This window comes from Salvia miltiorrhiza, chromosome 8 (assembly GCF_028751815.1).
Source record: "Salvia miltiorrhiza cultivar Shanhuang (shh) chromosome 8, IMPLAD_Smil_shh, whole genome shotgun sequence".
NCBI lineage: Eukaryota > Viridiplantae > Streptophyta > Magnoliopsida > Lamiales > Lamiaceae > Salvia > Salvia miltiorrhiza.
In genome coordinates, this window is record NC_080394.1 from 46,079,289 (window position 1) to 46,094,012 (window position 14,724).

General features: G+C 41.4%; 1 long non-coding RNA gene across 1 annotated transcript; it reads left to right on the forward strand.

Annotated features, from left to right (window-relative positions):
* The first annotated feature begins 6,155 nt into the window (after positions 1–6,155).
* On the forward strand, positions 6,156–9,244 carry LOC130996817 (uncharacterized). The gene is made up of 3 exons (XR_009092826.1): positions 6,156–6,411; positions 8,354–8,415; positions 8,946–9,244. It is a non-coding gene; the product is annotated as an uncharacterized LOC130996817 (long non-coding RNA).
* Positions 9,245–14,724: the final 5,480 nt, after the last annotated feature.

A 14,724-nucleotide genomic window follows, 5' to 3' on the forward strand; every position in this document is an offset into this window, starting at 1 on the left:
GAGGAGACGGAGCCGAGTGAAGATATGGATGATGACGAGGCGACGAGCAGGGTTGCAGGAGATGACGACTGGTGACCACGTGTATTTAGTAGACACGCACATATGTATAGATACATAATTGATATATATATGTGTATATATATATATAGGTAGAGAGGCATAGTATAGTGTGTATAGGTAGATAGCATATATCTATAGGTGCTTAGTACCTATGATGCTTGTATAGTTAGAGCATCATTTTAGTATTAGGACCGTTGTATATAGGATCCTACTTTTGTAAAAGACCTCGAGAGAGAGGCAATTTTCCCTATATATAAATATATATACTGAGATGTGGATGATTAGTGAGTTTTACTTTCCTTATCAGAGCTTTGAGAATGATGATGCTGATGCATAGTGATAAATGAGAAATAGAGATTGACGAGAATAATGATCAATGATAGACGAAAAATTGAGTAGACGAGAATTTTGAGAGTTTTGAGTTTTTCAAACGAGATATAGAAGCGAAGTGAGAAAAAGAGAAATCGTTTGTTTGTTTTTTTTATGACGAACGGCTAGTTTTGAGGCCGATAGTTATATGTTTCTTTTCCTGTTTAGTATGCCTCCGAGAAGAAAGGGGAACAGAAGGAACATAGATCGAGAAGAAGAGGAGGAAGAGGAGCAGAGAGATCCCACGCCACCACCTCCCCCACAACAAGAGAGAAGGGTAGATGAACTATTTCTGCGACAAAATCCACCAACATTCAATGGATCAGGAGATCCCGCTGAAACCGAGGAGTGGATTCGAAGTATGGAGAGAATTTTTAGATTCCTTCGAAGTAATGACGTTGAGCGACTCACGTGTATGTCATATCAACTTAAGGGATCCGCAGATTTCTGGTGGGAAGCGAAGCAGAAGACGATGAACGAGGAGCAGATAGCAGCTCTTACCTGGGAGCAGTTCAAAGAAGCTCTTTGTGAGAAATACATACCCCGAAGCTATCGAAAGAAGAAAGAGATGGAGTTTGTAAATTTGAAGCAAGGGAGTAAGACGGTAGCTGAGTATGACCGACAGTTTTGCGATTTGGCTCGATATGCTCCATATCGAGTGGATACAGATGAAAAGATGTCAGAACTGTTTTGCTCCGGATTAAAGCAAGAGATACGAGTCGTTTTAGCGAGTCAGAGTGCGCTAACCTACGCTGAGGCTTTAAACCGAGCGCTAGACATGGAACTGGCAATGCAGCCAGAGAGACCGAGTCAAGGCTCGATTCCACAATCAAACCCGAATGTTCAATCGGGAAATCATCCTTTTGCTGGACAAAGCCAAAAGGGCAAGAGAAAATGGGATGACCGAAGTCAAGGTCCCAAGAAGCCGTGGCAGAGTCAGAATGCGCCACCGCAATTTCAGAACAAAGATAAACGACCTTATGTTGGCCCAGCTGCCCCAGCAGCAGGTTTTCAAGGACCGCGAGGATTACTGCCTTGCCTGAAGTGCAATAAACTCCATTTGGGAGAGTGTAAAATGGGACAGAATACCTGTTACACCTGCGGAAAAGTTGGACACTACTCTAACCAATGTCCGAATCGTGGGAGCGGAGGACGACTGAACCAGTTTCGGCCGCAACTCAAAGCAATGGATGGAATCTTACCGCTACTTCCGCCACAACGACAACAGCAAGCCTATCGACCGCGACAGTCAAAAAGGCAACCACCAGCCCCGCAGGCAAATCAACAGCATCACCAGAGGGTGTTTGCACTGGATCAGAAGGCACCAGAGAAGAATCAAAGAAATTTGACAGGTATAGGCGAGTTGAAAGGAGTGCCTATCGTAGTTTTGTTTGATACTGGAGCTTCGCATTCTTTTATCTCACATACTTGTGTCGATACCTTAGAATTGAAAGTAGAGCCTGCCCCACAATCTCTAAGAGTACTCACACCCATAGGCAGAACTACTACGGTTTCGCACGTGTGCCCTAACTTAGAATTTAAGTTAGAATCGATTAAGCTCGAGGCTAGAAACCTGAGATTGATGCCTATGTGGCACCTGGATATAATTTTGGGAATGGATTGGTTAGAGGAGAATCATGCGAAGATACAATGCAAGGAGAGACGGATATCTTTTCAGCCACCTGGCCAAGAACATACTTCCTTCATTGGCATTGAGGGAAAATGGAAGAAGACGCCGATCATCTCGGCACTGCAAGCAAGGAAGCTCTTGCGAAGGAAGGATACAACCGCGTACGTTGTATATCTGAACCAGAGAGACGAGTCCAAGGCAAACGTTGATGATGTGCCGGTCGTGCGAGAGTTTAAAGACGTTTTTCCTGATACTTTACCAGGATTACCCCCAGATCGACAACTCGAGTTTACGATCGACTTAGAGCCCGGCGCAGCACCGACGTCGAAAGCACCCTACAGAATGGCCCCTGCTGAGTTGCAAGAGTTGAAGCTGCAACTTCAAGAACTTCTAGATATGGGCTTCATTCGACCTAGTGTTTCCCCGTGGGGAGCACCAGTTCTTTTCGTTAAAAAGAAGGATGGAAGCTTGAGGCTGTGTATCGATTATCGAGAGCTGAACAAAGTGACGTTAAAGAATAAGTATCCGTTACCTCGAATCGATGATCTGTTCGATCAACTACAAGGAGCGAGCACCTTTTCAAAGATTGACTTGAGAACGGGATACCATCAACTGAAGATACGATCGAAAGATGTTCTGAAGACGGCATTTCGTACAAGATACGGACACTATGAGTTTATAGTTATGCCTTTCGGTTTGACGAATGCTCCGGCAGTATTCATGGATCTCATGAATCGCGTTTTTCACGAATACTTAGATAAGTTCGTGTTAGTCTTCATAGACGATATCCTGATTTACTCGAAGAGTAAACGAGAACACGAAGAGCATTTGAGGATCGTGTTGGAAAGATTACGAGCGGAAAAGCTGTATGCTAAGTTTAGCAAATGCGAGTTTTGGCTTAAAGAAATTAATTTTCTTGGCCATATCGTTTCCGCGAGAGGAATTGAGGTAGACCCAACGAAAGTTCAAGCGGTACAGGAGTGGAGATCGCCAACCACACCGCACGAGATTCGCAGTTTTCTGGGATTAGCAGGATATTATCGACATTTTATAGAGGGCTTTTCGAAAATCGCTAAGCCATTGACGCACCTGCTAAAGAAAGAAGTCAAATTCGTCTGGACGGACGAATGTGAGCAAAATTTTCAAGAGCTGAAGAAGAGGCTCACTATTGCCCCAGTTTTAGCTGTTCCGAAAGCAGACAAAGAATATGCAGTGTACACTGATGCATCGAAGCATGGTCTAGGTTGTGTACTGATGCAAGAAGGAAAAGTTATAGCGTATGCTTCACGACAACTGCGACCGCACGAGGTGAATTATCCGACGCATGATTTAGAATTAGCAGCCGTAGTGCATGCTTTGAAGATCTGGAGACACCATCTCTATGGATCACGGTGTGAGATATACACTGATCATAAAAGGCTCAAATATTTCTTTGAGCAAAAAGATCTGAACATGCGACAACGAAGATGGTTAGAGTTGGTGAAGGACTATGATTGCGGGATAAATTATCATCCCGGAAAAGCTAACGTTGTAGCTGACGCATTGAGCAGAAAGAATCAGGGAGAGTTAGGATTTCTCCTTACTCGAGAAGAGAACCTGATCAAGGAATTCGAGAGAATGAATTTGGAGGTAGTAATACCACCACAAACGACAGAGATAGTAATTTCTGCACTGAGTATTACACCTGACTTACGATCGAGAGTAGTCATAGCTCAGAGAGAGGATGAGAAGATGGAAAGGTTACGAATGAAGATTCGAACCGAAAAAGTGGAGAATTATCAAGAGGCGGCAGATAATGCCATTTTGTTTGAGGGAAGACTGTGTGTGCCTGATAAAAAGGAGCTGAAGAATGAAATCATGAGTGAAGCTCATGACACCCCTTATACCGCACACCCAGGAAGTACGAAGATGTACCAGGACTTGAAAACGAAGTTTTGGTGGGAAGGAATGAAGCGTGAGATAGCGTCTTTCGTTGAAAGATGTCTAGCTTGTCAGCAAGTGAAAGCGTTACATCAACGACCCTATGGCAAGTTACAGCCATTGGAAATTCCAGAGTGGAAATGGAGTGATATAGCCATGGACTTTGTGACAGGATTGCCAAAGTCAAAAAGAGGAAATACCGCTATTTGGGTAATTATCGATCGATTGACGAAGAGTGCACATTTTATACCGATTCAGATTACTTATGGATCTGACAAGTTAGCTCAGATTTATATCCGAGAAATAGTGCGATTGCATGGAGTACCGATGACGATCACATCAGATCGAGACTCGAAGTTTACTTCACGATTTTGGATGAGCATGCAGAAAGAGTTGGGTACTAAATTGAATTTTAGTACAGCGTTTCATCCGCAAACAGATGGACAGTCCGAGAGAACTATTCAGGTTTTGGAGGACATGATCCGAACTGTAGTACTTGATAGAGGAAATCAATGGGAGCAAGTTTTACCCCTGATTGAATTTGCTTACAATAATAGTTTTCAGTCAACTATCAACATGGCCCCATACGAAGCCTTGTATGGAAGGAAGTGTAGATCTCCGCTTTATTGGGATGAAGTTGGAGAGAGAAAGGTACTTGGACCTGACGCGATAGAAGAGATGATCACTATTGTGAGACAGATTCGACAGAGAATAAAAGAGGCACAAGATCGTCAGAAATCTTATGCAGACACTAGAAGGACAGAGATTCATTTTGAAGAGGGAGACAAGGTTTTTCTAAAAGTTTCCCCATCTAGAGGAGTTCACCGTTTTGGAGTGAAAGGAAAACTTAAACCGAGGTATATAGGACCTTCTGATATATTAGAGAAGGTAGGCCCTGTAGCCTATAAACTAGCGTTGCCTCCGAGCTTCGCGAACGTCCATGACGTTTTCCATGTTTCTCAATTGAGAAAGTACGTGTTTGATCCAAAACACGTCATTCATCAAGAAGAAGTATCCCTGGAACCAGATTTGAGCTATGAAGAGAGACCTGATGCTATTCTGGACCGGAAGATCCAACAATTGAGGAACAAGTCGATTCCTTTGGTGAAAATCCAATGGAGACATCACGGTCAAGAAGAATCAACATGGGAACTTGAAGAGAAGATGAAAGAGAAGTATCCAGAGCTTTTTCCCGAAGGTGAATAACTCAAATTTCGGGACGAATTTTTTTTAAGGGGGGTAGGATGTAACACCCCGTACTTTTCCTATGTTGTGAGATAGTGTCTTAACACTATTGAAAGAACTGAGATGTCGAGATGCGAGACTATTTTTTTTTTTATGACCAAATAAGACAGTTGTCTTTTAAATAGAGATACGAGTGACTAAACCGATGATAGAGTTAGAATGATGAGATTCGAGAAATGAGCTGAGATAGAGATGCTGATTGAATTGAGTTGAGATTTTAATTTTATTTCCGATTACCGGGAATAGATTTACCAGATCCCGAGTTATCAGAGTGAGAACCTTGATGAAAAGAGTCGGTCCGAGAGATGTCTAGTTTGTTTGTTTGCCGACTGCTTTAATGTGACATTATGTGAATTTACGTGACTGATTGATTATGTGATTTTCATGATGAGTGTCACTGTGACCGAGTTATTATGATTTTTTTATTCGAGACCTTAGCATTTGGAATTTTGATTAAGTTTCCAAAGCAAGTATGGTTTATTTTTATCGAGAAATCGAATGATGCCGGTTTATGAAAATTTTTCCAAGCATAATATTTTTAAATTATTTTTCCTACGAAGAGGAATGTTATAACTGAGTGAGTGCACTAATAATAGTGCTATAATTATTATTTTGGTCACATGAATAATTATACTATGGTATTTTATTAATGAGTGACATTTCCATAGTTATTGTGATTTTTATTTAATCACCCTTCTCACACTTTATTTTAATTTCTCTACCATATGTTATATGCCTTAAATGACTAAGTATAGAGATTGAGAGAGTAGAGATTGAGAGTATATTATGGAGAGTGTAGAGATTAGAGAGAGATTAGAGTGAGAGAGAGATCATCCATTAATTATCAAATATTCTCTAAGATTTGAAAATCTTCTTTAAAGATACACCATATCAATTCAAATCTTGCAAAGCTAAATCTCTCTCTCCCTCACTTGAATTTTCGGCCATCATCTCTCTCCCTCACTTGAATTTTCGCCCAACACACATACACTCATCTCTTTCATTTATCAATTCCACCATTTTCCTCCATTGATGAAAACCTTCGAAGCTTCCTAAAATATTACCAAACACTTCAAATCACTCTAATATCCTCCATAAACATATTCTATCCACTTTTAATCAAGAGAATCCTTGAAGAAGAAGCTCCAAAGTAGAGTGAGAAAGTGAGAATTTTGGTGAGAACTTGGGTAAGTGGCCATGTTTTTTTTTTTAAATTCTTGCTTGAAGGATGTTGTGTGAGTGTATTCTTGAAAGATGAAGCAAGAAAATCACCCCTCCCTATTTTCCTTAATTTTCGAAAAAAGGGTCTTCACCCCCTTCAAAAAAATTTCTTTTTCTTTTCTTGATTTGGGGTGAAAGATGAGAGTTATGTGATGTGTATCGATGTTTGATATATGTTGTGAAATATGTGTCATGAGATGTGAAACTTTGATGGAAGTTAGTTTACCCAAAAAGGGGAACTTTTGAGTCAATGAGTTAAATGATGAATTGATGAGGTAAATGAGTCTATGAGATGTATATGATGATGATTGATAGAGTAATTTGAGTATATGATGTCAATTGGAGTTTTTGATGTGAGTTAGTTTACTAAAATTAGGGATATGTGTATATATGCCCTTATTGGTGAATTGATGGTTTTTATGTGAGATTAATTGGTTAAAAATGAAAGATCTATAAGTAGAATAAAGATTTGTATGTGTTTGTAAAAATTTCAAAGAGTTAGTTTAGTAAAAATTAGGACTTTCTAGTCTATGTGTTATTTAAGTGGTTTTGCTTGAGATGTATGTTTTTAAGCATGATAGTAGTGTTTTTGTATATTTGATTAAGTCTATTGTAGGCTAAATAAAATTTTGGCTTATTTTAGTTTGTATGAGTTTTGAGTTTTTATATGATGTGAGTTTGACGTTTTATAAAATGAGGTTTAATTGCTCTATGATCATTATGTGAACTTTATCCTTGTTTGTTGAGAGTTTTATGTTGATACATGGATTTTCTATAAAATCTAGTTTATATGATAAAAAGAGAGTAAATATGTGAATAATGAGTTATATGATGTAAATGATCATATTTGAGTATTTGAGAAATTTCGAGCATGATATTGAAAAGGAACTTGTTAGATACGTTCGTTGAAATGTTATCTATGAGATTTGAGTTTATGATGGAAGAAAAGAGTCGAGATTGTATATTACGAGTATTTTGATGTATTTGAATGTTTTTAAGTGCTTTAAGTGCTTAAAATGAGTTTTGATGAGTTTGCATGGTTTAAATGTTGAGTTGAGCATGTTTGTTTGTGTGTATGTTTCGGAGTCGTTTTTCACGACGCGCTGACTCACTGTTGTCGAGGGGTTCTTGATACCCAAACACCCTGAAAATTTTATGGTAAGTATATTTGAGAGTATTGAGCATACTGGTAAAATTTCAAGTCATTTGGACTTCGTTTGCTATTTTTATAAAATGTAAAACTAAAACTGCTACGTTCTGCCGAATTGTTCGGTGAGTAGCCAATAGAGTCATCGTTTCCAGTAGCTTTCCTTAGCATTCTGGAACCCAAATTTTTATGGTTGAGACCTGAGTGTCTTAGCTAAGTTACCACAAAATTTCAGACCGTTTTGACAACGTGTACTATTTTTAAAAAATCAAACGTTTCGATTGCTAAAAACTGCCGAATATGGTAGACTGTAGTAAAACAGTCATATCTCCTAAAATACTTGGAGTTTTTGACCCTATTTTTTTTGAATGAAACTAGACTCAAAGAGGTTTCTTTTGGTATAAGTTACGACCCCAGGAGAGTTCTGTACAGAGTCTGGTGAGGTTTTAAAGTTGAGTCAGTGCAGAGTAAAGCTTGTTTTCGACTTGTCTATGTGTGTTTTTAATATGCTTAAGTGTTATACTTGTTTATGTGCTTGTTTGCTATGAGTTTGAGTCGAGTTGAGAGTTAAGTCGAAAATTGGACGTGTGAATCCTTAGAAGCCGAGTATACCTAGGGATTGAGTTATAACGGGTAAATAGACGTTGAGTGAAAAGTTAAAGTAAAGAAGAGATTGGATTTAGAAATTGAGTTTCTGACTAAGGTTTGTTTTATCACATGAACCTTCGATGACGATGACGATGTGATGATGACATATGAAGGCCCGAGCGAGACGAAGAAGTAAGTTGCCTGATTTCTTTCCAGAATAAGCGAAGGACTTCAGGTGGGCAATATTTTGAGTATATGTTTATCATATGAGCTTTCTAAAATGATTTGATGATGTTATGAGATTAACAAATGTTTTGAGATAAATGATGTTTGAGAACTGTTTGACTTGCCAATTTTTGATGTTGAGCTTGTATGTTACCCTCTACTGATGAGATGAGACGAATTCGGGTCCTGGGCAGTTGATAGCTATCCTGCCAGGGCTAGTGTACACAGAGGTGACTGTGAGCCGTCTTCGGGTCGGCCAGTCACGGTGCTTGAGAAGGAGGCCTACTTCTCAGTACCTTTGATGATGATGAGTTGTAGATGCGGTACATACATGATGATTACTTTGTCTGCAGACACTTATTTATGATGTAGATTATGAAAACTGCATGCACAGATTCTTTTAATGCTAACTTATTTCTGTGTATTGCTGAGATGTGGCAAGCTTCAAACTTATAGCTCTAAGAGCACCTTTCTTGTTTTTCGGCTTTTGCCCACTGAGTATTATATACTCATGCCCTGCATATATTTCTAAATGTGCAGGCTAAGCTGGGAGTGAGATTGGACTGGTGCTGATGGGGGAGAGTTTCAAATGATGTAAATTAAATTACTATTTTGCCTCTATGATAATAGAGTCTTGATGTTTGAATTACTTAGTTTCTTTTGGGATCAAGCAATACACTCACGGTTATGTGTCTTCATACATATAATCGGTTCGCCTTTTGCTGCGATACTCTGCAAATTATGCTTCCTTATGAAAAATGAACTATACCCGTTTTGTTTTTGTTCGTGAAATTCCTAATAATTAAAAAGTTATGACAATGTTGACGATTTTACCCTTGGGCTAATTTTATAAGTTTTTCCTTAGCATGCTTTTACGTGAGCTTCCGCATGACGTTCACCTAGTTCTTCTTATCTTTTATTCTTTAAAAATAGTCGTATCGATACTCGTACCCCGCTATTACTAGTGTTGGGTTTTCGGGCTGCGACACCGTCGCCAGATTGCCGAAAGTAAAGAGCTATACGGCCGGTTAGACGCCGTCGCCGTTAGCTCGCGCCAAAAGAAAGAACGAAACAAAATCAAAAAAGGAAAGAAAGCAACACAGCCGGTTATACGCCGTCGCCGTGAGCTTATTCCAAAACCAAGGACCAGACCAAAAGGGAGCAAAAACAACCGGTTATACGCCGTCGCCGAAATGACCCCAAAAACAACAACCAAAGAGAAGCTAATAGTTTCGGCCGGTGATACGCCGTCGCCGGAAACTAAAGCTCCATGAAGAATATCAATGGAACCAGAAGCTACCGCCGCCACACCATGCCCAGAGTAATCGTTTAGACAGTCCAAATAAAATGGCAACGCCGGTGCATCACAGACAGCACCACCTGCCACCCAGCAGAAAACAGTCACCGAAGCCCACGAGTTCAGCTGGTCCGAGCAGCCAAACAATCCTACCAGCTATTCGACCCACCAACTTTGAGCAGCCGAGCCCATTTCCCCATAAGTCAACTGACTTGCATTCACCGTTTTCTCCAGATCACCCAATAACGCTCCTCGGCCCTGCTGCCTTCCTCGACATCACCTGCGGGAACAATAAAAAAAGAATGCCGCCAATCCCTAGGCAATAAACGCCATCTCTCCAGCACCTCAATGACCAAACTGCTAGAGAAGAAATGAAAGGCTCGACGCTGAAGTAAAAAGAACTCCAACGCCGAGCACCCAACAGAGTCCGACCACTCAGCCCCCAACTGTGAGCGCACCCGACAGTTATAAACAGGCTCAAGTGACGCCCCAAACCCAACCACCAAACAGAGACTCATCTTGTTTTCCATCTAACGTGGCTATGACAAGCCATATCCAACCTAACCGCCTTCTTAATCTCATCCACTTCATGCGGCCACCACCCCTCCGTCATATTTTCATTCGCCATAATATCAGCCGGAACATTACCCTCACGATAGATATGTGATATCTGAATGTTAAAGTCCTGAAGAATCACGAGAATCTTATTCCAAGAAGTAATAATTCTCCAAGGAACAATATTAGAACGTGTATTAAGGAGATTAACAATATAGGTGGAATCCGACTCGACCCAGAGAGCAAACCAACCACGACTATTAGCAATCTGAATTGCCATAATAACCGCGAGAAGCTCAGCTTCAAACGCAAAGCCAGTACCACCCTTATAGTGAAAGCAGCCACGAACCCAACCAACGTTATCACGAAAGACACCGCCAGCAGCAATCTTTCCCGGGGCTCCCGAAGCAGAACCATCTGTATTAACTTTAATCCAGTGCGAGACCGGAGGCCACCAATGAACATTAATCATATCCGGAGGATGAGCAACTCTAGTGGGAACGTCAATAGCTCGAAGGATCAAATAATCCGACCAAGTGTTGCTCATATGGCCAATCTTAGTAAAACTACCCTCAACCTCTTTGAAGGCAACCCGCACAATCTGAAGAAGATGTTTGGCGTAGAAAATTTTGTCCTTGAAAATGCAAGCATTACGGAGAGTCCAGATCGCCCAGATAAGAGTGATAATACCAGTTTTCCAAAAAGTACGCACCTGCGAGCTGGTGTCGCGGTTCCACGCAGCCATAAGGAAACTTTGTATATCGTAAGAGAAATCATCGAACTTAAACCACTGAAGGAACTCACGCCATATAGGCTGAATATTACTGCACTGCCAGAAGATATGCTCAGCAGTCTCCTCTGCACTAAAACAAAAACAGCAATAAGAAGGAGCAATCAGCCCCTGTCTCCTCAGACGATCGTACGTAGGCATCCGATTATGCAGCAACCGCCAGCAAACCAAAGAACGCCTAATGGGGATATAATTTTCCCAAATCCAAGAGCCCCACAAAACTTTGGGAAAACTATGGCAGTGTCGAGCAAAAGCAAGAGCAGCCGTAACCTTTCCATGCACCGAAGGCTTCCAGAAACGAGTGTCAGAAGCCGAACCAATAGGAAGAAGCAAGATGTCGCAGACAATCTCCGGATAATTATTAAGAAAATCCTGAGTGAAATGCCAAATGCCATCATAGAAATAATCAGCCACAGAAGAGCTCAAATGATCCCAGACAAAAAAGGGCACACGACATCTATCCACAAGTTTATAGCCAAGCCAATCGTCTCTCCAGAAGTTTATCGAGGAACCATCACCGATGTAGCTATAAGAGTCATCAACCAAATCAGGAATCTCTGGCCGCAAGCCCGCCCAGATCGAGGACGAAAGCACATTTTTGGTTGAGCAGAAAACATTTAAGTAACGAGACTTGATGATACGGTGACCAAAATTGTGACCACAAATGACACTCCAAGCCATCTTCATGAGAAAACACTTATTCATTAGAGAGAACGAACGAAGACCCAAACCCCCCTATTCCTTAATAGCACAGATACGATCCCAGCTAACCGAGCAATTGGGCTGTTTCATAATATCACCTGTCCAGATGAAGTTACGGCATTTGCGATCCAGCTCTTTAAGCAAGGTCTTAGGCCAACGATAGACCATCATCGAGTGAGTAATAGAGCTATGAATAACCGATTTAACCAGACAAATACGTCCAGCCATAGAGAGATGCATGCCTTTCCAACGGGCGAACTTAAGAAGGATGCGATCATGAATAGCTCTCAAGTAAATAGCCTTAATAGCGCCCGCAAAGATCGGAACACCAAGATAAATAAAGGGAAGAGTCCCTCGTTTAAACTTTAAAAAACCCAAGATGGAGCGGCGTAAACGGCTCTGTACCTTATCCCCAAAGAAGATCTGAGATTTCTCCATCGAGCAAATTTGGCCAGATAACGAGCCATAAAAATTCAAGATCTGAAGAATGGTCCTCGCATTCGCTTCCGTAGCTCTACCAAAAACCAGAATGTCATCAGCATAAAATAAATGAGTCGGGAACAAAGTATGTCGACTCATTCTCATAGGTTGAAGGTGCCCAGACTCCACGCAATTCTTAAAGAGAGCACTCAAAACATCTTCAGCGATACCAAATAAAATGGGAGACAGCGGATCTCCCTGTCGGACACCACGAGTGCACTCAAAATACCCATGCAGCTGACCATTATAAAGGATCGATAAGCGAGCAGAGCGCAGAATGATAGAAATCCATTGCACAAACTGATCATCATAACCAGCAACCTGTAAGACTTTGAGCAGGAAGTCCCAACGCAGCGTATCAAACGCCTTCTTGATATCAATTTTGCAAGCCATATTGATACCTCCATTACTTCTATTCATGCAATTCACGCCTTCAGAGCCAAGCATAATGCATTCATGTATCGATCTGCCGCTAATGAACCCAAACTGATTAGCAGACACACAGCTCGTCGCAACGATGCTAAGTCTCTTGGCAAGAACTTTAGAAATTATCTTGAATAAGAAATTGGAGAGCACGATCGGCCTCAGATCCGTAACCGAGTTCACCACATCTGTTTTAGGAATCAAAACCAAAGTGTTGGAGTTACACCCATTGACTCAACTCAAACACTAGTGAATTGACTCGCAATCGTACGAGGTCAATTGCAGTGGGCAAGCTAACCCAAGTCGTCTCTCAAGGAAGATTCAACAGGGCACCTAATCGTGTCACACACAAAAAGCAATAAATCCTAAACACTCTAATCGGTTGGTTTTGGGTTGATTAATTAACCTATCGTGCATAATTAAATAACTCAACTTAATCTACTTCAGAAACATAACAAATGCAGAAACCAGCAAAGCTCAAGTACCGATGCCAAAATAAACTATTAAATTCTAGATGGAAATTAAAGGCCGATAAAAGATAACGTAGAAAAGGAAAGCAATTAAGGAAACGAAATAAAATAATGAAAATTAATACTCTAACCTAGATTACAGAAATGGAATTGTAAATCATAAAACATAACATAAACGAAACTGAATTCAGCAGATTAAAATTAAAAGGAAAGTGCGAGTACCAATGAATGTCACGAGAATAGATCCACGCGTCACTGCTTACAACCTCTATGGAATTCCACTACTGAAAAATGTAAATCTCACTGAAAAACAAAAAGCTAACAGGACAAGACTCGAAAACCCTAAAAACGTTTTGGTGCCAGAATGTGGGCGGAAGTATGATTAACCTAACACTGAGAGTCTCGCCCCCCTTTTATACTCCAAAATAAAAACACGCTCTTAAGCACGTGGCGTAATCTTATTGGAGTATAAACCTAGTTTGAGTTATTCAGGTCCTCGACTATATGCAGGAGCAGATCGGCGATTGGAAGGTGGAGCTCGGCGAGTTGCTGTGGCGAGGAGATGAAGGCCTCGGCGCTGGGGCTCGGTGATGGGAAGGTGGATCGGCGAGGGGGCTGTGAGGCTGGATCGGCGAGGAGTGAAGAGCGGGAGCGTGCGGCGAGGGGGACTGCTGAAACTCGAGCTCGGCGATGGGGGACTGCTGAAACTCGAGCTCGGCGATGGGAAACTGCTGAAGCTCGGCGAGCAGTTGGGCGAGGGCCTCGGCGATGTGGGGCTGGGCCTCGGCGAGGCATTGCCGAGGGGGAAAGGAGGCTGCTCCTCGGCGATGGGAGCTGCTCCTCGGCGAGCTAGGCGAGGGCCAAGGGAGGCTGCTCCACGGCGATGGGGGGTGAGGCTGGAGCTCGGCGATTGGAGGCTGCTCGGCTGTAAGCGTGAGTACACGGGCGCATGCGCCACACGTACTCCGCCTTCTTTTGCTTTCAGAAAATACTAAAAATAGACATTACCTTTATTTCCACAAATTCCTACAAAGAATAGGTAATTGTCATTCAAAACACCAATACTCATAAGATATAAGACCAAAATGCACTCACAACTCCCCCACAATATGAACAAATAGGCACAAATCAACCCCCCCACGCTTAGCCTTTTGCTTGTCCTCAAGCAAAATCAGTATAAAACTAATGAAAAGATGGTATCATGATGCTCAATTCCAGCTAGACTTTCACAGATAATTCAAAGTTTTTCACAACAACACACGATTCTAGATGATGCAAAAACTCAGAGTAGAAGAAGCAACACAAATGTAAACAAAAGATTCGATCAGACCCAGTTCTCCGATAGAAGTGAATTCCCTAATGTGATCGCCTTTATAATCCATATCTCAATTAAGCGCATTTCACTTTTTACAACTTTTGTGTTTTCAACCGAAGTTATTCCTTTAAATTCAACAGTTAAGCCAGTATTCGTGAAATAAACCCTTTGGGTGCACTTCCAAAGTTGTTTCACGTGGTTTCCCATGCTCATAGATTTTCTAGAGGAGCAGAGACTCAGAGCTGTCAAATATTTTCAGAATTAAAACAAACTTCACACAAATAGAT